This window comes from Sarcophilus harrisii, chromosome 2 (genome assembly GCF_902635505.1).
Source record: "Sarcophilus harrisii chromosome 2, mSarHar1.11, whole genome shotgun sequence".
NCBI lineage: Eukaryota > Metazoa > Chordata > Mammalia > Dasyuromorphia > Dasyuridae > Sarcophilus > Sarcophilus harrisii.
This window is the reverse complement of record NC_045427.1, coordinates 193,660,653-193,682,260: the sequence shown is the minus strand read 5'-3', so window position 1 is coordinate 193,682,260 and position 21,608 is coordinate 193,660,653.

Genomic DNA, 21,608 nt, shown 5'->3' with positions numbered 1-21,608 from the left:
GTGTCCAACTCTTTGTGATCCCATTTGAGGTTTTCTTGGTCCAGAAACTAGAATGGTTTATCATTTTCTTCTCCAGCTCATTTTACAGAGGAGGAAACTGAAGCAAACAGGGTTAAGTGACTTTCCCAGGGTCATACAACTAATGTGTCTAAGGTTGAATTTGAACTCAAATCTTCCTAATTCTGAGTCAGGTACTACATCCACTGTGCCATGTAGCAACTCATAAGGCTTCTGTACTCTATATCAGATATATTTGTATCAGTGTCCTATTTCCTCCTGACAAATTACAAAATTTTTGAAGACAGGGACTCTATTGTATTTCTTTTTTTGAATCTCATCGCATGACTTCCTTGCTTATGAACACAAAAAGAATCTTTGATATTATCAACATAAGGAATCACTGATGTGAGAAGAGTCTCCACCAGCACAGATCCCAAGGAGACTGGTGAATTACCCCAGGCACAAAAGATTAAGTGACTTGTCCGGATTACCTAATTAGTAGGTATAGAGACAAACCCAAACAATCTATGTTTTTGATTCTGGAGAAGTAAAAAATAAAATGCTAGGAGGAATTCAAAGAGGAGGAGATCACTTTCAATGATAGGACAGGAGTTGGGATGTTGGGAATCAAGGGATATTTAAAGGAATTGGTGTCTCCCTATAGAATGCGTATGCATTTTAAGAAAGGGGCTACATTTGCCTTTCTCTGTATCCCCATCACCTAGCATAGTCCCTGGCACATAGCAGGCATTAAATAAAGAGTTCCCCTTTTACTGTTCACAGTCTAATGGGGAAAGACAACATGCAACCAACTTTGTACAAACAAGATAAATAGGAAATAATAAACAGAGAGAAGGTACAAAAATTAAGAGAAATTGGGAAAGGCTTCTGTTAGAAGGTGGGATTTAAGCTGGAGCTTGAAAGGAAGCCAGGGAAGCCAGGAGGCAGAGATGAGGAAGGAGAACATTCCAAGCACGGGGGACAGCCAGTGAAAATGCCACCTTCATGCTGTTATTTTTACAGCTTCATTTCTATATTACTCTAAGGTTTGCAAAAGGCTTTTATTAAAACAGTTCTGTGATTTGGGCACTTTGAGTATTAATTATTAACTCTCATTTTTTTTTTTTTTATAGAGAAGTAACCAAGAATAGGAGAATTGAAATGACTCAAGAATAAGGGGCAGAACTGGTGTTAGACACTTGCAGGTGGATTTACTCAACCCAGTTCTCCATAATGGAAATTGGGAGTGAAGTTGGAACTTTGGAGAGGGTTTAGAGGCAAAGGATCTCCATTCAAATCCTGGCTCTGTTTCTTTCTATCTGTATATTGTTGGGTAAGCCATTTCAGTCTACTGAAGCTCATCCTCTGTAAAATGGGGATAGTCATACAGTTCTTAATTTATAGAACTATTGTGAGCTCTTAATAAACTGTACAGTCATATCCAAATGATCAAATTATAAAAATTACAGCATAAAAATGATGTTAGTTTGTCATCTATAAAATGAGATTTCACTAAGTGTCCTCAAAGTTCCATTCCTTTTCTATTATGATACTAGGAATTGTTTCCAAGGCAATTTTTTTTATGTTAATATAGGGACTTAATTCTTTTTCAGAATTCCACTTTCCAATAGGATGCAATCTCTTTGAAGACAGGTTATATTTCATTTTTTGTCTTTGTATAGCTAGCACTTAGTACAGGGGGCATATGAGAGAAATAGGTAGAAATGACAGGACTTGGTAACAGATTGGAAAATAGGGAGAAGGGGTTAAGAAAGAATGAAAAGTTGAAGATGACCAATCATCACTGTGAGCCTGGATGACTTGGATGTTTCTGGTGGTGATGCCCTTGATAGTAATAAGGAAGTTAGGAAAAGGGCAGAGTTTGTGAGAAAGATAATGAGTTCAGTTTTAGACTTGTTGAATTTAAATTATTTGCAGTCTATCCAGCTTGAGCTGTTTAATAGGCAGTTGGAGATAGAAGACTGGGAGCGGGGAGAGAGCATAGGGTTAGAGAAAAAGATCTAAGAATCATCTGCATATAAATGATAATTGGATCCGTGGGAATTTATATCACCAAGCCAAATAGTGAGAGAGAAGAATGCATCTACAATCAAACAGGTTGACTTGTATTTGGTAACCTGAGCTCACCTGGTGTGATATTCTCCAGTACTATCTTTCATCCCTATTAGTATTATTAGATTAGCATTATGTGTAATCTCATTTTGTGGGGGAAGGAAACTAGAGTGATTGATTTAAAGTTTCCCAATAAGTCAGTAGGGAAGTTACATCCTGGACATCTGATTGGGTTCATTGTTCTTTCCATTAGGCAAAACTGTCTGAACTTCTGAGCATGTCTCACTTGAGATTAACAGAAGGATGAAGTTGGAATGATTGAAAGAGACCCATAACTATTCTACTTGAACTGCTAATGAACTTTTTAAACGTTCCCCAATGGAGAAAAAAAAATTATTGGTTTCATATCACATTATATCCTGGCTCCACAGGTATGAATTGTACTTAACCAATCTTTGCATTATATATGGGGAGGGTGAAAAAGCTAGCAATGGTCAGAGAGCTTGAAAAAAAAAAAAGGAACTTTTAAAAAAATAGTATAGATGTATTTTTACATATATAAATTAGTTAAAGAGTCCTTTATTATTTTTGTCTGGGGACCTAGAATTCAAAACCAGGGTATTGCCAGTTACCATGAACATTCTGTCCATTTCTATAGTTTGGAGAACACCTTGCTCTGAATGTCCCTAGTGACTAACTTTTAAAATACACTTTTAAATCTCATTATTGAATATATTTTAATACATTTGTAGATAATATATCATAAACATACATAAACTATGTATATTTATGTGTACATATGTATATGAGAGTATATGTATATGTACACATACATACACATATATCTGAATTTCAAACCTTCATAATGAAATGTTTTTGACTAATAAAAGGAGACTTGCCTAAGATTAGTTGTCATTATAATAACAGAAGAAATGAATGAATGGTACTAATGAACTATTCCTGAAAAAGCTGTTGTTTTATATGTACCTGGCTCTTATTTCTTAAGAAGAGATCACTGACAGAGGAAATATAAAGTAATTTTCAAAACACAGAGATTTCTCTGCTCTAGTTTAGACACTGGACTTAAATGTGGGGACTGAAAGTTCATTTTTCAGCAGTCTATTTTCTTTTATTAATTAATTTTATTTTATTTTTTGTGGTGAAGAAAGGAGGAAATAAAATTGCTGTCCAAAAGATGGCCTCTACTTTTGAATCAGCTGCTTGCATCTGTCACTGACTTACACACCCCTTGCTAAATATTTTCCTGTTTGTGGAAGCATGTTGAAAGGATTTCACAAGAGTGCTGGCCATCTCTCTTATGGCCTTTCCTATATTTTATTGTCTGCTCTCACTGATAAGAGATGTCTGTGTAATGGGGTTGGGGGAAAGGGGAGGTGGTGAAGCCACAGGAGAGGACGAGTTAGAGAAGTCTCAAGCTATAGAACATTTTTGTACTTTGAATAATCTGGGTTTGCTCATCAGTGCCCCTTTTTACCCTAGACTATTGCTTTTGGTTCTTCTTTATAGCACCAACTCCTTAGTTCTCCTTTATAAGGTCATGGGTGAGCTTTTATGTTTTAGACCTCTTAATTTCTTTCAAAATTCAGTTTAAACACCATTTTCTATATGGAGATCCCTATTATTATGAATAATGAACCTTTCCCCTTTCCCTCCTTGACTCCCACTGAAAGATCACATTATTCAAATTCATACTTGTATATTTCTATTGGGTTGGACCATATTTTCCATAATTACAATTTTGAATAGTGTGAATTTGAATACAAGTCACTTAGTGTCACATGAAGTCTTTCCTATCCCAACTCCCTCCCTAATACCCCTCTCTCCTTAATTTATCTATTATTTATTTTATATAATACTACATTTATTTATATGCATACTATCCTTGCTCATTGAATGTAAGCTTTCTGATGGCAGGGCCTTTTTCATTTTAGTTTTTAAATCCTGACCTGGCCCAAATTAGGCATTTAATAGATGCTTGTTGATGGATCACTTCCAAGATCAAATATAACATCCTCTATTTGGCTTTCAAAGTCCTTCATAAACTCCCACCAAACCCCGATTTTTCTAGTCTTCTCATACTTTATTCTCTCTCGTGTATTTTTTGGTACAGGTGACACTAATTTCCTTGTTGTTTCTTACCTAAGACATTCCATCTCCTGACTTTAGGCATTTTCATTGTCCATCCCTCATACCTGGAATTCTCTCCCTTCTCATTTCCATCTCATGGTTTCCCTGGTATTTTTCACTAAATTGAATTATGGTAGGATACCTTATATCTCTGAGCTCCAATTTCCCTGTCTAACATGGAGACAATAACACATTTAGGTTTCCATCCTCCCAGAGTTGCTGTGAAGATCAAATAAGATAAGATAGTTCATGTTAAATGCAAACATTCAAGCACTGCTGAAATGTCACTTATCATCAGTCAATCCCACCTTCTGCAAGAAGCCTTCCCCATTCTCTTCAATCTTAGTGCCTTCCTCTGAGATTAAGCCCAATTTATCCTAGATTTAGCTTATTTGTACAGAGTTGTTTGCAAATTGTCTCCATGAGAGACTGAGCTCCTTGAGAAAAGAATTTTTTTGGCCTTTCTTTGTCTCCTCAAGGCTTAGCACACGTCTGGCACACATAGTAGGGGCTTAATAAATGGTTATTGAGTAACGGATGATAACTGATATTTCAATAGTGCCAGAAGGTTTACATTTACATACACCATCTTATTTAATTCCCACATCAACTCTGAGGGGATGAAAATGATGTGTTATTATCTCAGTTTTACTGAGAGGAGTGAAGTATCTCAGCCATAATTTAATTCAGCTCAGTATTTATCCAATGCCTACTATGGATGACACTGTGGAAGGATCTTCGTATACAAAGACAAAATGAAAAACTGACCCTGACCTTAGAAAACCTCCATTCTACTTATAACTAGGACAGAGATGAAAGCTGAATCTAAGCCTAAGAACCATGTTTACTTGTCATTGGAAACATAAATGGGTAGGGGCAAAAGGGAGAGGAGAGAAAAGGGAATAATCATTTACATAATACTGCTTATGTTCCAAGCACTGTGCTAAGGTACTTCACAAATATTATTTCATTTGAACTTCACAGCAACCCTGTGAGCTAAGTGCTATTATTATCCCCATTTTATATTTGAGTAAACTAAGGCAGACAGGGCCCCAAAGGGCCACAGCCAAATTTGAACTCCAAACCTCCTGACTCTAAGCCTAGAACTCCTTCCACTGTATGATCTAGCTGCCAGAGTTAGAATATAGGCTATAGCTTCTGCTCTGTCACAAGATTTAGGGGCATTCACAGTACTTGCATGTTTTTAGCAGCATATAAGTAACAGAAACTTAACACCCAATTCTCAAAAACCATTAATTAAAATGGGAAGCTGTCTGTCCCAGTAATTTTTGATGATTATAATCTCTGTTGTTCCTATTAGCTAATCAAGAAGCATTGGTTAAATACTTGATATATATAGATATATATATGTATTTTTTTTTTTTTACTGGACTAGCTAAGAAATAGAAGACTTGGGTATCCTTCCCAATATGGGTCTTTGAGCTCCCTCCTCACAAGAAAGGCTTCGTGCTATTGGGAATTTGTTGTCCTGGTTCTAGATACAAATATCAGCCTCTCATCACTAATACTTACTGAGCCGGGACCCTTCTAGGGCAAATCACTTATTCCTTTCATCTCCTTTCTTGGCTTCTAGTACCTCCCCTTAGCTCTGGGACTTACTCTTCATGGTGCATTTACAAGATCATTGCTGGACTTCTTGACACCCCTGATGTTTCTAAGGCTGTATCTTATGGGGCTTTTCAAAGGCTGTTCCTTGGGGATTCAGTGAAGAAAAGTCTTTACTAATAGTTGCACTCCTGAAACAATCTCATTGACTACAGAGACAGAGAAAGGCAGAATATGATTCCCCTTAGGAAATTCTTGGATGCTCAAATGGCGGCCGCTGTGATTGGTTCTGCAGTATCTCTTTAGAAAATACCGAAGGGAAGCTGGAAACCCTTTGTTATACAGGCTCATATGTGCAACCGTTTCCAGGCTGGCCTGTTAAATGGCTGTGTGTGCTCTTCACATCACCAGAAATGTTTCTGTGTGTCTTGAAGTTATATCCGAGCCTTTTCCTCTCTCCTGCCGTCTGTTCCGTTTTATTCTGTGATGTTTGCAGATTCCTGGAGGACTTTCTCATTGGAGAGGCTTGCTCTTAGAATGCCCTAGGGATAATTCCTGAAGTCTGTCTTCATCTTCCCCTGCTCTTTTCATTGTTTGGTGCATAATGAATTTTTTCTTGGCTGTTCAAGGGCCAGTGTTAAAGTCTGACACCTAATGTTGTTTTTGCTATGTGAAACCTGAAGATTAATAGCAATTAGTGCTCATAACCACCCTGAGAAATTAAAGGTAAAAGCAACCAAAGGATCTCCAAGGGTAAGATTGTTAGAAGATTTTCCTGTGAGGGGTGGGAGAATAAAAGAACAATTCAGCTTTGAAACTAAAGCTGATATTCACTGGAAAGACCAATGGTAATAAATTTGGTAGGGTCATAAATTGTAATTATTGTTATTACATTATTAAAAGGGAAGGAGTCTGGCATCGGAGTTAGGAAAAAATGAGTTGTAGTTGAGTCTACATATGTTGATTGTGAGATTTTGGACTTGTCGTTATAAATGATTAACATGAATTACATTTTAAGTAGCTATAGATTGGGTTGTATAATATTTGAGACCTTATGATGTAAGACTGTGAAAGTCAGGCCCAGTAATTTTTGATGATTATAATCTCTGTTGTTCTTATTAGCTAATCAAGAAGCATTGGTTAAATACTTGATATATATATGTATATATATATATATATATATTTTATATATGTATAAAAATAAATATATAAATATATTTATTTAATAATAATTAATTTATTTATAATTAATAATTTATATTATAATTTATATTATATTATATTATATAGATAATTTATTTATATAAATGATATATTTTATAAATATAAAAAAAATATATATATATATTTTATATATGTATATATATATATATATATATTTTTTTTTTTTTTTTTTTACTGGACTAGCTAAGAAATAGAAGTATTGGTATTTGCCCACAAGAAACCTGAAATCTATTTGGAATGAACTAGGCAGGATTCTTTGGAATCATTTCATTTGCTAATGGAAATAAGGTACTACTTTGTATAATAAAATCACAGACCCATTGTCAGAAAGGACGGTAGAAGTCATCCAGTCTAACCTGAATAAGGACCCCTTCCCCAATATGACAAGTGGTAAGTTTGACTTTGCTTGAAGACTTTTAGTAAGGAGACCTCTCTTTCAGTGCAGACCATTTCCCTTTTAGATAGCCAAAATTATTAGGCAATTTTTTATTATATCAAGCCTGAGTATGTCTCTTTGTAACTTTCCTCCGGAGTTCTTAGTTTTGCCCTCTGAAATCAAGCAGAACAAGTTGAATCCATTTTGGCATGACTATTTGAAAATAGCTGCCATATTCCTTTGAACTCCATTCTTGAAGAATTCCAGTTCCTGAAAGCAGTCTTCATATGGCATGAGTTGATGGCCCTTCTCTACGCTGATTTCCCTTTGTCTGTTCATTACAGCATAGCTTATCATTAAGGTTAGATACTGGACTTCTGATTTATTGGTATTCTTCCCTGGTTGAAGAAACACCTTCTTATGAATGTAGATCAGCACTTCCTCTAAACTTTCTAATCGAAGTTGAGTGCCACTGAAAGGTTAAATCATTTGTTCAGGAACACACAGTACATGCCCCAGGCAGATTTTGAATCCAGCATCTGTAATATGAAGCATCTAGATCAGGGGTCCTCAAACCACAGCCCGCGGGCCAGATGCAGCAGCTGAGGACATTTATCCCCCTCACACAGGGCATTTATCCCCCCTCACACACTATGAAATTTCTTTATTTAAAGGCCCACAAAATAAAGTTTTTGTTTTACTATAGTCTGGCCCTCCAACAGTCTAAGGGACAGTGAAGTGGCCCCCTATTTAAAAAGTTTGAGGACCCCTGAAATGGTCCAGTGGACTTTTGGACATGAAATCTGAGTTCAGATCTTGCCACAAATATTTACTAGTTATAGGATCCTGGGCAAGTCACTTAGCTGTTGCTTTCCTCAGCTATCCTAAAATGAGGATAATCATAGCATCTGACTGTCAGGATTATCAGGATTAAAAAGATACTATTTGTAAAATCTTAAAGTGCTATATAAAAGCTAGTTAAATATTTTCTATTATATACATCAATTTTTACAGACACCTGCAATTGAAAAGTATTATAAGCATTTATTATTACCTAGTAGATAAATTGTGCATACACAGGAATACATGTGAACATATATGTGTATATATATGATTATGGGTATATATGCATATAGATACATACATACATGCATATAGAGATATGAAAAATATACATATGATGTCTTTGTCCTTAAAGTAAATAGAATTTAGTGGGAAAGATGAGACTTACAAAATGAAAGAGAAAAATAAATTTAGAAACTTATAACAATGCAAAAATTGTTACATAATTTAAAATTTAATGACAAATTGCCTGGAGAAGATTAGAAGGGAGAAGATCATTATAAGTTAGAGTAATCACAAAGATTTAATGGAGGAGATGAGTCTTGAGTGTCAGTTGAAGAAAGTTTTGCCTTTTTCTGCATCTTCTCTAGCACCTTCAGCCCTCTATGCCCATTGTCTCTGTTTCCCCAGCTACTATACTTCTGCCTTTGTTTATTTTGCTTCCCCTTCTTGGTAACTGTGATTTAGTTTCATGCTGTTATGTTTCTGTTATCCTACTACAAGCGGCAGCACAGTAGACTGGTACTCACAAAGAATTAGCAGAAGCTTTCCCTAATGCCAAGTATCTTGGGTCAGCAGAGAGAATTTGAGGGAACTTAGCCTAATGGTGTTCATCAAAATGTTAATAAATGGCCAACACCTGGATTCAAATTCTCTTTTACAAACTTAATGGTTGCGTGAGCTTTATATAAATGTTGTTTTAAAAAAAGATTGCCTGAATCTTTCCTTCTATTCACCTACTTTTCTAAGGTCAAAAAACTGCTCTTAAGTCAACCGACGTCCCCGTTTTTCTCTCTCTCAGTCCATCCTTTGGCACCAGGTGCACTTTCCCCCCATGTCTCCCCAGGCACCCACCTGCACTCGACTTTCTCCCCTGATGCCAACTGTTCCCCTCCACCCTTCCTTCCCATGATCCCTTCCTCCTGTTGAGGGCCCAGCTGGGTATCTGGCACCAGCCCTGCTCCCCATCTCCTTGGGTGCCTCTCTTTGGGCTTTCCAACCACTGTTGTCACAGGCCCAGGCACACATATGATGTTTCAATGACATGGGTTTCTACTCTGATCAGAGCTGAAAACGATGCAGCTGAGACCCAAGCTGGCTTATAAATTAGCAAAGCCTTATTTTAGCCAGTTGGGCAGGAGCGAGCAAATAAAGCACGTCGGGAGTCTTTGCCACAGTTTTGAGCTCGAGCGTTCTAAGTAAAGGGCTGTGTGTGCTTGGGGAGGAGAAAACAACATCTTTAACACTTTGCTGTAATGAAGAGGAAAGCAATTCCCGTTGTCATTGTTGGGTCTCTGCCAGTTTACTCCTACTCTCTTAATAAAAGGGTGGAGGGTGAGGTAGTGGAGGAGAAAGAGGAAGAGGACTTTTGCATTCCTGTGGTATTAATTTCTAATGTAAACATTGCAAATAGGCCCAGGAGGCAGAGTGTTTTCAGTGGAAATACAACTGGACCTGATGCAACAGTGTTTTCTCTCATGGCATTTCCACTTTACAATAGAAAAAAAAAATGTTTCCATGCAGGCAGTTTCAGTTCCAAGTATGGTCTTAACAAGTATTTTTTACAAATACCACCAGATCCAAAAATACAGCTACTATGGAAATTTTAGAAAACTTAGAGACATGTTGAACACATTGAAATATACACACACATATTAGCAAGTCATCAATTTAAATTATATTTTCTGTTACATGACCCAATTAGAAGCACCTCGATGGTATAGTGGATAGCGTGCTGGATCTCCTGTCAGGAAAATGTGAGTTTAGATCTAATCTTGGTCACTTAGTAACCGTGTGATCCAGAGAAAGTCACTTAACTGCTGCCTGCCTCAGTTACTTTATCTGTAAAATGGGAATGATAATACCATCGACCTACCAGAATTGTTGTATCAAATGAAATAATATTTAAATGGAACTTTGCACATCTTAAAGTGTTTTATCATGATGATGATGATGATAATGACATATCATCACTGTCTCTCTCACATAATCCTCCATTCCTCTACTCAGGGCTTTTTTAAAAAATTGATTATGTTCTAGGTTTAGAACGCTTGCAAATTTCTTTAGCTCCACATTTTGATGTTCCTGCACCTTTTCATGACATTTAAAGTTTCACCTCCTGTAAGAGGCTTTTTCCAATCCCCTTTATTTCTCTTCTGAGATTACTGTTTGTTTACACTGAATATGTTTTGTTTGTAAATCATTATTTGCATGTTTTCTCTACTATTGGTGTATAGGAGCTTCCTTAGGTCACAGATAATATTTCTGCCTTTGTATCTCTAGCATTTATTACATGTTTTCTCTACTATTCGCATACAGGAGCTTCTGTAGGTCACAGATTATATTTCTATCTTTCTTTGTATCTCTAGAAATTAGTACAGTACCTGGTGCAGAGTAAGCTCTGGTTGTGTTCATTTATTTCAGTTATGTCTGACTCTTTCTGACTCCATTTGGAGTTTTCTTGGCAAAGATACTAGAAAGGTTTGTCATTTATTTCTCCAGCTCATTTTACAATGAGGAAACTGAGGGAAAAGGAGTTAAGTGATTTGTCCAGGCTCACACAGCTGGGAAGTGTTAGAGGTCAACCAGATTTAAACTCAGGGAGATGGACCTTCCTGACTCCACTGCATGATCTAGTTGTCCATAATAAGCACTTAGTAAATACTTTTTTGATTGCCTCACTGACTATTATGTCACTGGCAATGCTTAAGTAGCCTACTTGGAGGAGCCTGGAGTTCCTGTTTGAGTGTCTAACTTTCAGCACTTTCATTCAGCATCTTGGTGAAACTTGTTTAGAATAAGTGCTAATTACTTCATTCCACTCATCATGGGTTTCACTTTCTGGTCCTAGGGCTGTGGTGTTTTGGTTTCCAGCAAAAGGGGAGGGTGGAGGTAGGGTTGGGTTAATAATGAAACTTATACATGTCCTTGGTTTATCTTGACCTTTTGCCATCTCGTCCCAATATTGTATGCCTAAATGTCTAAAAAAAAAAAAAAAAGTCCCTATTTTTGTCTTATTTTTTTTTTCTTTTTTGGGCAATTGATAGTGTGTGTTGAATGGGTGGAGTTTAGGCAATTTTTAGAAAGTCAGACTTATCATATGTTTTCCCCTTTGCATAGGAACATCACTAACTCCCTCATCATCTCATGATATCATTAACCACAAGAGACAAGTGCAAATCATCTATCTGCTTTTAAGATAAGAAGAACTATGGAATTACGTGACCTTCACAGACTCCAAGTTGGGGACTTCCACACTCATCTGAATTTCTAGAAAAATGACTCAATTCTCTCAAAAAAAGTTTTTTTTTCCCTTCCTATGTTCTAGATAACCTTTCTTTTCTGTATACTAATTTCTGATTTACTCTTTTTAGAATTTAAAATTATATCCTAGTATTTGGAATTTATGTTCTAATTTTTTTTTCAAATCAATAATTTTTTTCTTACCAGATTTTATTTCTTTTGTTTTTATGAAGATAACCTTGTCTTTCTATTCATATAGTTCCTACTCTTGTTCTGGCTCCCATTGTCTTTTAATTTGGACTACTGAAACAGACTCCTAATTGGTCTTTTTAAAATCTCTCCTCATTCTAATCTAACCTTCAAACATTTGCCAAAGTAATTTTCCTAATTTGTTGGTCCAACTGTGCCCTCTTTCCCTTAATCAATACTTGTAGAATCAAATATAAACTTTTCTATTTGGCAGTTAAAGCTCTACACTGCCTGCACACTTCCTATATTTCCAGTTTTCTTACATATTACTCTTCCTTAACATCCTCTATGGTCTACCCAGAGTCTTATAGGCTATTCACGGAAGATACTCCACCTCTTATCTTTGGGTATTTGCAGAGTAACTAGTGGCTTTCTTCCATGTCTAACTAATTCTCTTCCTTTTCATCTCTTCCTTTTCGAACTCCTGACTTCCTTCAGTTTTTAAGGTGCAATTGTAACCTTCTCAGGATGTCTTTCCCAGACCCTCCAACTTTTGTGGAAAAAAGCACCATTTCTGAAGTTAGGAAGATTCATCTTCTTGAGTTCAAATCTGGCCTCAAACATTTACTAGCTGTGTGATCTTGTCTCTAATTTTGGTTATTTGTATGAACACAACTTCTCTGAAACTCATTTTCCTCATTTAAAAAATGTTAATTGCTATTCTTATCCATCTCCTGTAGTTGTTATGAGGATCAAATGAGATAATGCATGAATAAAAATACCATTGTCCCCCACTCCCTAAAATTTAAGCCTAAAGATGAAATTAACCAACTGACAAGTGTTTATTAAGTGCTTTTTGTGTGCCACAAATACAGGAGCTGGGAATACCAAGACAAAAATGAAGTAATTCCTGCTCTTGAGGAGCTTATATTGTATGTAGGAAGAGTGAATGAAGGGAGAATGGTAAGATTAGTGGAAGACATTAGGAAAAAGTAAAGGGAATCTTAAATATTGAAAGTATGATTGTTTCATTCAGAGAAGACAAGAGTCCAGAGTTAGGAATGATAGAATTCAGTTCAATAAGCATCTATTAAGTAGCTATTATATAGAAGACAGTGTGCTGGGTGAGGACGTGAGGAGACAGAAAAATGAAATTTAGCAATCCTTGTCCTCAGTAAGATCATACTATAAAAGAGGAGATGACATGAAAACCCCACTTCCCTCAAATCCCCAAATCCATAATAAAAATTATGTAATAAGTGCAAGGGAAGAATTCATATAAATAATTTTCAGAAACTTTAGAGATATCATTTGCTTAAGCAAAGTAGGGCAAACTTCTTAGAGAGTTAGGACTCAAAGTTGGATTTTTCTTAGATGGAATTTGAGGTAGTCTCTTTCGGGCACAAAAAATATGTGAGCAAAGGCATGGGAATGAGAATGGGGAATGCTGTAGTTTATATTTGATTCAATTTGAAGTGAATGAAGAGAAGGATTATAGAGAGAACAAGTTTGTTATTTTATTATTGTAGCAGCTAGTTTTGTCATGGGAAAGGAATTGGAGTCAAAGAAGGTGTTCATGAATTGGAGAATGAGTAACCAAAATATGGTATATGGGTGTAATGGAGAACTATTGTGCTAATACATAAAAATATTTATTAAGCTCTTACTATATCCCAGGAATTCTGTTTGCCTCAGTTTTCTCATCTGTAAAATAATCTGGAGAATGAAATGGCAAATCAGTATCTGCCAAGAAAACCCTAAATAGTGTAGCAAAGAGTTAGACATGACTGAAAGACAAAATATACCAGGCACTATAAATCCTGGGGATACAAGCAAACAAAATGGTCCCTGCTTTCAAGGAGCTTACATTTCTACTGGAGAAAGGTAACACATAAGGAGAATGATGGAAATAGGAATTAGGGGAAGGAAAAGAATTCATCTTTCTTTGTTCATGGAACGGAGATGGCAGGAAATAATGGGGTAGCCTGGGGAGAAAGGGGAGAATCCTTCTAGCATGAGATAAAGCAGGAAAGGTAGTTTGGAGGAAAATGATGGAGCTTGAGTCAGTATTTTTTTTTTTTTTTTAACAAGACAATAGGAGCCCTTGATGGATTTGATCAGGAAAGTAATATGATTAGAATGATTAAGGGGTTATCTTTTTAAGGAGTTATCTTTAGCAATACTATGCTGGCAGCAATGCCATTAATGAGACTGAAGGTGAATCTGATGAAAGAGAACATATATAGAAAAGGGAGCAATAATGTAATGAGGTAGAGGAATCAATAGAGACAGTAATATGACTGTATACAGATAAAGAGAGGGCTTTAAAAGGGAACGACCAAAAGTTTTAAACTTGGCACCCTTATTTTAAGAGTGTCAGTTAATTTTCATTTCTCACAGCATTCTCATTTCATACAAGTGTTAATGGAGAGGGTGCATCACTGGCTCACACCTTCTGGAGCACAGCATCTGGGAAGACAGGTATAGTGTGAGGAGTCCAAGAATGCAGTTTGCATTCTTGCAAAGTAATTATTGTTGGATGTCTTGCTGTTTAAAAACATGTTTCTAACATAGTTCTTAGAATAAAACTTAAAAAAAAACCTCACCAGTTCTCACCTGTTGAACAAGAAATTACTAATTATTAGATGAATAAAATAATGGTTCCCTTTAAAAATGGAATATGCTTCCTCCCTGTTTCTTCTTGTTGGCATTCTCCCTATCTTTCAAGGCTTTCCTCTTTTGTAGAACCTTCTTTGATCATTCCAAATTAAAATTATCTAGGGATTATCTAGGAATTAGAGCTGGAAGGAACCTTGGATATCATTGAGTCATATCCTTTTAATATGACTTAATTTACAGATAAGGAAAATGAGGTATAGAGAGGGAAGTGGGACATAGGTTGTAACAGAGTCGAGATTTAAAAATAAGTCTTTGCTTTCCAAACCTGGGCTCTTTTCACTTATCTCTAAATGTTTCCATTTCATGTTCTAAAGTTATATTCTTATACATTTATCACGCTCTCATCACCCAAATAAATTAAAAAAACCAATTAAACCTAAAAAAGTTTCCTTCAAACTTACAATTGCACAACTTAAGCCCCCACTGGTTATTAGACTTAAACTTCGGTACACAGGAGAAGGCTTAGGAGCAAAAGCAACAAACAACAGTATATTTATATATGTCTATGTATTTTCTTGCCTTGTCATGTTTGAATATCTAAAAGTAAATGGAAATCAGAATCAAAGGTATGAGTTTGTATTGCACTTCTGCTATTTACTATTTGGATAATACAAGTAACTTACCTCTCCTGTCTGTGCCCTGATGCCTCTTTTGTATGATTAAAGGATTGAGCAAATTATTTCTAAGGCTAATTTCAGTGACTGCTCTTATGGTTTTAGATACCTCTTTGATTTAATACTGATGTTTCTACTCCCGTTATAATTGCTTTTCCTTTATAGGAGGAAGAAACTCAGACCACTTATATTGTTTTCATTATATAAAATATGATAGAATTATAGCTTGTCAATATTTTTTTGTTAGGGAAGATGTTTAAGGATTTTTTTTAGTGCTTTTTCCTTGTGTCAGACTATGAAAAGGAGTTTATTGTAACTGGTAAAAAGTAAAGTAAGACATAGATACCTAAACTTCATTGACAATAAGTACAGTAAGATAAAATTTAAAAACTAATACTAAAATAAAGCAGAATACATTAGAATTAAATTCAGTGACTAATGTTCATTCCAGAGGACCAGTGATGAAGCATACTTTATTTATTTATTTATTTTCGATTGAGAGGTGATGGATTACAGGCTTAAAATGTTTTATGTTTTCAAACATAGTTCTTAGGTCAGTTAATTTTGCCCATTTTTCTTTGTAATAAAAGAAGGATGTGTGTGTGTGTGTGTGTGTGTGTGTGTGTGTGTGTGTGTGTGTATGTTGGAGGAGCTTATTGGGAGATCATTCCTATAAAAAACAAAAATCAACATTAAAAATTTAAAAACAAATACTCTTATAAATATCACTGAAATTTGTGAGATGACATATTATTGTCAATTTTCATGGTCAGGTATACTTTATTCAAATTGAACAAAAGGACCAGTGGATGAGTACTGTATATCAAGAATTCCTGGATAAAAGTAATAAATAAAAAGGAAACAGAAGTGCTGTGGAAAGTATTTAGGTGAAGAATAAAGGAGAAAGCAATGGAGAAAATTTGTGCTGGGTATATACCTTGGACCTCTTTGCCAAAAAAAAGGACTATGTTAAATTCTGTAAGAAAATCATAGCATTGGTTTAGAAGGTAGACATTGTAGTGATGAAAAAATTTAATCATCTACAAATCTGGTGTTAGGTCTCTTTCTGATGTGAACATCTTTAAATTTCTTGACTTGCTAAAAATGTGATTCTTCAGAGACAGAAGAAGCAACACAAGGATCTGGATACTCTTTATTCATTTTAACCGAAAAAGTAAAAATGATTGCAAAAGTAGAAGTAGATGCTACCTGGAGAGCCAGTGAACCTGCACCTTAGAATTTATGATAGCTAAGGAGAAGGTGGCACAGTACATAGAACATTAGGCTGGGGATTAGGAAGACTTTTGAGGGTGATTATAAAACAAATTACACAATCTCATAAGAATAATATCAAGAATTCTTAAAGCCTGGAATGAACTGGGGTGTTTGGTGAATCCTAAAGATTAATTTTTAGTATGTAAAGTCAGATCCAATGTTGAATTTTTTTTCTTCTTATTCTTTCCCTGAATTTTGAAGTTCACTGACCCAAAGTCTAGAATATATGTTAGGGTCCACTCTCTATTCTTTGAATGTTTCCTGTGCTCTCCAGCTTTTTGCCTTATTTGATTCATAATGTTTCTTAAACATGAAATCCTTGTCCTTCTTCTAGGTATGGTCTGACCATAAGAGAATGTGATTGGATTATAACTTGTCTTTACATTCCTTCCTTTTTTGTTTATATAAATACAGCTTGTGTTCATAACTTTTTTGCACTGTAATATAATACTTTTGACTCACTTCTGGCTTGAAATCTGCTTGTAGTTGTAGGCTGTCCCATATGGTGGAAGTATACCAAATTTGGTGTTAGAAGACTTGTATTTGAAGGTCAATATGCCCGCTTACTTACTATTTATGTATTGCTGGGTAAATAACAGCAGGTCCTCTAGATCTCAATTTTCTTAAATGGGGGAGGGAAGTAGGCTAGTTGATCTTTAAGGACTCTTTTACCTTAAAATCCTATATTCCTGTGAAAATCTCAGGTGTTTTTTTCCCCTTTTTTCTCAAATAGACTATTTTAAAACTATCCTGTATTTGGATAATTGTTATTTTTTAAAACAAAATGAAAAACTTTAATTTATCTCTACTAAATATTTTCTTATTAGAGTCAACCTCTTCTACTAGATTATTGTCCTTTTGAAGGAATGAATCATTTAAAAAGTACTTATGTGGCATGCACTATGGTAAGGACTGGGATACAAATTCAAAAGTTATACAGTCTAGTAAAGGAAGAAAACACATATATAAGAATGGTGGCCAGAGAAAGGAGTGTTTAGGGATTAAAAAGGGTAGCCAGTGGACATACACTTTCCAAATATGTTAGCTTTCCTTATTATCTTTGTGTTACCTGTAAATTTTAATGCATCTAAATTCTACTTTCAATCAAGTCATGATAAAACACTTTTGAATAGAGTAAGAACTGGAATGGGATCCTGTAGCACTTGACTAGAGATTTCTCTTCCAGGTTTACCTTGATCCACACTAGTCCAATGGTTAATAGATTTAGAGTTTGAAGTACTCTTATAGGTTACAGAGTGTAATTCCTTAATTGAGAAAATGCTTTAATGAGGAAACCAAAATGACAGGTCTGAGATCACTCAGGTAGTATTTGAGAGATATAGGATATAAATTCTAGTTTTCCCTGATTTCAAGTCCACCAATCCACTTAGATGTGCTATTAACCAGCCCTTATCTTTCCATCTTGTCTATGAAGTTATCACAAAAGATTTTGTCAGTCTCTCCTTCATATACTTAGCATTCTTATTCTTTTTTTTTAATAATTATAATTTATTTTTAACATTTTTTAATTGAAAAATTTGAGAATTTAAAAAATGTCCATTTGTCTTCTTCCTTCAGCCCCTTCTCATCAATTGAAAAGATTGGCAATATGATATCAATTCAAAATGTGTAGCTTTGCAAAACATACTTCCACATTAGCCATGTTGAGAGAGAGAGAGAGAGAAAGAGAGAGAGAAAGAGAGAGAGAGAAAGAAGAGAGAAACAAGGAAAGAAAGAAAGAATAGAGTAACATATACTTAGAATTCTAGAACAGAACTTTTTTTTAACTTGGGGATTTATGAACTTATTAAAATTTTTTTCATAATTGTATTTCAATATAATTGATTTCCTTTGTAATCCTCTGTATTTTACTTTATGCATTTAAAAACATTCTGAGAAGGGGTCCATAGGCTTTGCCAGACTGACCACCAAAAGTAATAGATACTTAGGCTTCTCCTTATCATTCATGTAATATGCTCTGTTTTCTATCTTCTGTGTCTTTCCTAATCCCAACCCTTAGTTCTGAAATTCTCTCACTCTGTTCAAGTCTGGCTTTTCCTTCATAGTACTTGCCTCATGACAAACCTGTGAGGAAGATTGGATGACTTTACTAAATGTATTTTACCTCAGAGAATTGAAATATCTTGCCTGTAGACACAAATAAGTCAGAGAAAGGCTTTGGACCCAGATCCAGGTTCAGATTGTCTCAACTTCCTCTAAATTCCTTTCCAACTCTTTGGTTGAGTCTGGAGTTTTGTTATATATAATAAGGAATGCACAGAAGTATATGGCAGGGGTCCTCAAACGTTTTAAATAGGGGGCCAGTTCACTGTCCCTCAGACTGTTGGAGGGCCGGACTATAGTAAAAACAAAAACTTTGTTTTGTGGGCCTTTAAATAAACTTCATAGCTCTGGGTGAGGGGGATAAACGTCCTCAGCTGCTGCATCTGGCCCGGGCCATAGTTTGAGGACCCCTGGATATGGTATAGTCCAAGCCCATGAAGAATGAAAGTCCTAGTTGTGATTTCTTTTTCTTACAATGTAAATTTGTTCCTCCTTGAGACTTGACTATTTTTGTCTATGATATTGCCATTTACCATGTCTTCCATGGTTTTGAAAGCTTGGGACTGTTTTTGACCTTTATCTCTTTTTTTACCTCGTGTGTTCAATCAATATTGAATTTGCCATTGGCATCAATCACTTCTTTTTTATTTCCTCTGCTACTACCTTAATTGTTATTATTGTTAAACTATGTCTGACTCTTGGTGATCCCATGGGCCACATGTCCATGGGACTTTCTTGTCAAAGATATTGGAGTGATTTGCCATTTCCTTCTCCCGTACAATAAGAAAGGTTAATTCATAAGTTAAATGCCTAGAATCACATAGCTAGTAAGTATCTGAGATCAAATTTGAATCCAGGTCCTCCTAACTCTAGGCTCAGCACTCTATCCATTGTGCTACCTAGTTTTTTCCTACTACACTGGTACAGAGTCCCAATATTGGATCTTAATAAAATATGTGGTTGATAATTAGAACCACCTTAGTATAGCTCCTTAATTATCAACTACCTGTATTTTTATCTTAGGGTCAAATAGGTTTTCCTATTGCTTGCTATTCTAACTCTATGCAGTTCATCCTGCCTAAGTCTATCAGAACACTCTGCTTTATACATACATCTAACCATATCACTCAAAACCCTTCCTTTGCCTGGTATTCAAAGCCCTCCTAAAACTAGTTAAATCCTCAGTCTTATTTCTCCTTTACATATATTTTAACATTCCAGGTAAATTCACACATACCTTTGATTTTCTTGCCTCCTTACCTTTGTCCACACTTTTCCCCATGTCAGAATTTGACTGAAGATTTGAGATAAGGTGACTTAGGAGAGTGATTGGTACAATGGACAGCAGTAGGGAAGTCAGAGCAGGATTGGGAGGAAGATGGGATATTCAGTTTTGTGTTTATGGGACAATGGGGAGTCTGACTTGATTAGATTAGACTGGAAATGATGTCAACACTGTAGCTGGATCTGATACTTTACAGGCTATCTAAGATTAGTGGTGTAAAGGATTTCACCCAGGGCATTTATTGCTGAAAAAGGAGGTAGGCTAGACTTATGTAAAAGTGAGGGATGATGAATAAATATCCTTACTGCTACCTAGAAATGGTTAAAAATTCCCAGAGAAAGTTCTCTGAAACAGCAACTACATTCTTTATGCAGGATTTATGGGATGATGTTGACAGTGGTCACATAAGACAATAAGGGCTAGTTGGATGTAATCTGTTGATGACAGGAAGGCTCCTATTCTAAGATCATGAAAGGGAACACAGTGTATATAAGAACTAAAAAGATTTTGTTGATCTGAGATGATCAGAACTCAGACAACACTTTCTTATAATAGCCCTGTAAAGTGGGAGGACAAATATTATTTTACACAACCTGTTGATAGTAAAACTGGGATTCAGAGAAAAAAGTGTTTTTTGGGGCATATTTTTTATGATGAACAATAAAAATCTGAGGCTCTCTTAACTCCTGTTGGAGATGTTATTTGAATTTGTGTCTCCTGACTCTGTATTTATCATTCTTTCTGCAGCATCAGGAACTCTGTCTTTATAGCAAGCTTTATTTAAAAAATATTACAGGAGAGAGGGAGGAGGAGGAGAGGGGAGAAAGAAAAAGAAGAGAAGGATGAGGGGGAAGGAGAGGAAGAAGTGGAGGGAAAGAGGGACTGAGAAGGGGAAGGGGAGAGAGAAAGGAGATAAAAATAGAAAGAAAAGAAGAAAGGGAAAGGGGAGAGAGAAGAGAGAGAAGAGGAAGAAGGAAAGAGATTTGATGTATCTGAAATATGAATCATAAAACTGGCAAGAATTTGTCTAAGAGGTAAATCTGTAATTGCATACTAAAATTCCAGGTCAGTTCAATGTCGATTTTGGGGGTCAATTTTTAATTCAGAAAAAAAAATCACTCAAATTGTTATTTTGGTATCATGTGCAACAAGAAATATTTCAGTTCTTTGATTATTTTGGCACTGTATCAATATTTTCTCTATGATAGAGATGTTGTTATTGGGTTTGATACTGGAGTTTCTAGAAATACACTTATTAGCTTGTTTTGTAACTTGTTTTTTGGTCTTCCTGTTTGCAATACATTCCGTCTTTCCCATCTGACTCATTGCTCTGGAAATGACGGGATTATTGTGAATAGAAAACTGGGTCTTTACATTTTAATTAAACAACAGAAAGAGAACCTATAGGGGTGGGGGGTGGGATGGGATGTGGAGTGGGGGAAGGGGGAGAAAGTTTTAGAAGTCAGATATCTTATTTGCCAGTGTAATGGGAGGTGGGGCGATTAATTCCCCTTGTTGGAGAGGCTGCATCCACAGAGATATGATGACTAATGCTCCTGGACTTGAATTCTTCTGATCAGCTAACTACATAATGAAAAGCCAGTCTCTCATTTTATTCTAGCTCCTTTTTTTTTTTTTTTTTTTTTTTTTTTTTTTTTTTTTTCCTGTGAGAGAGAAAATGCTGTCAGGGTAGGGGCTTTGTATATTTTTTGGCCTATTTTTAGGTCATGATTATGATCTTATGCACTTAAAAAGATCAGAATAAGGAGTCACCAGAAGTCACCAGAAGACTGTTTTATAACTTCTATTG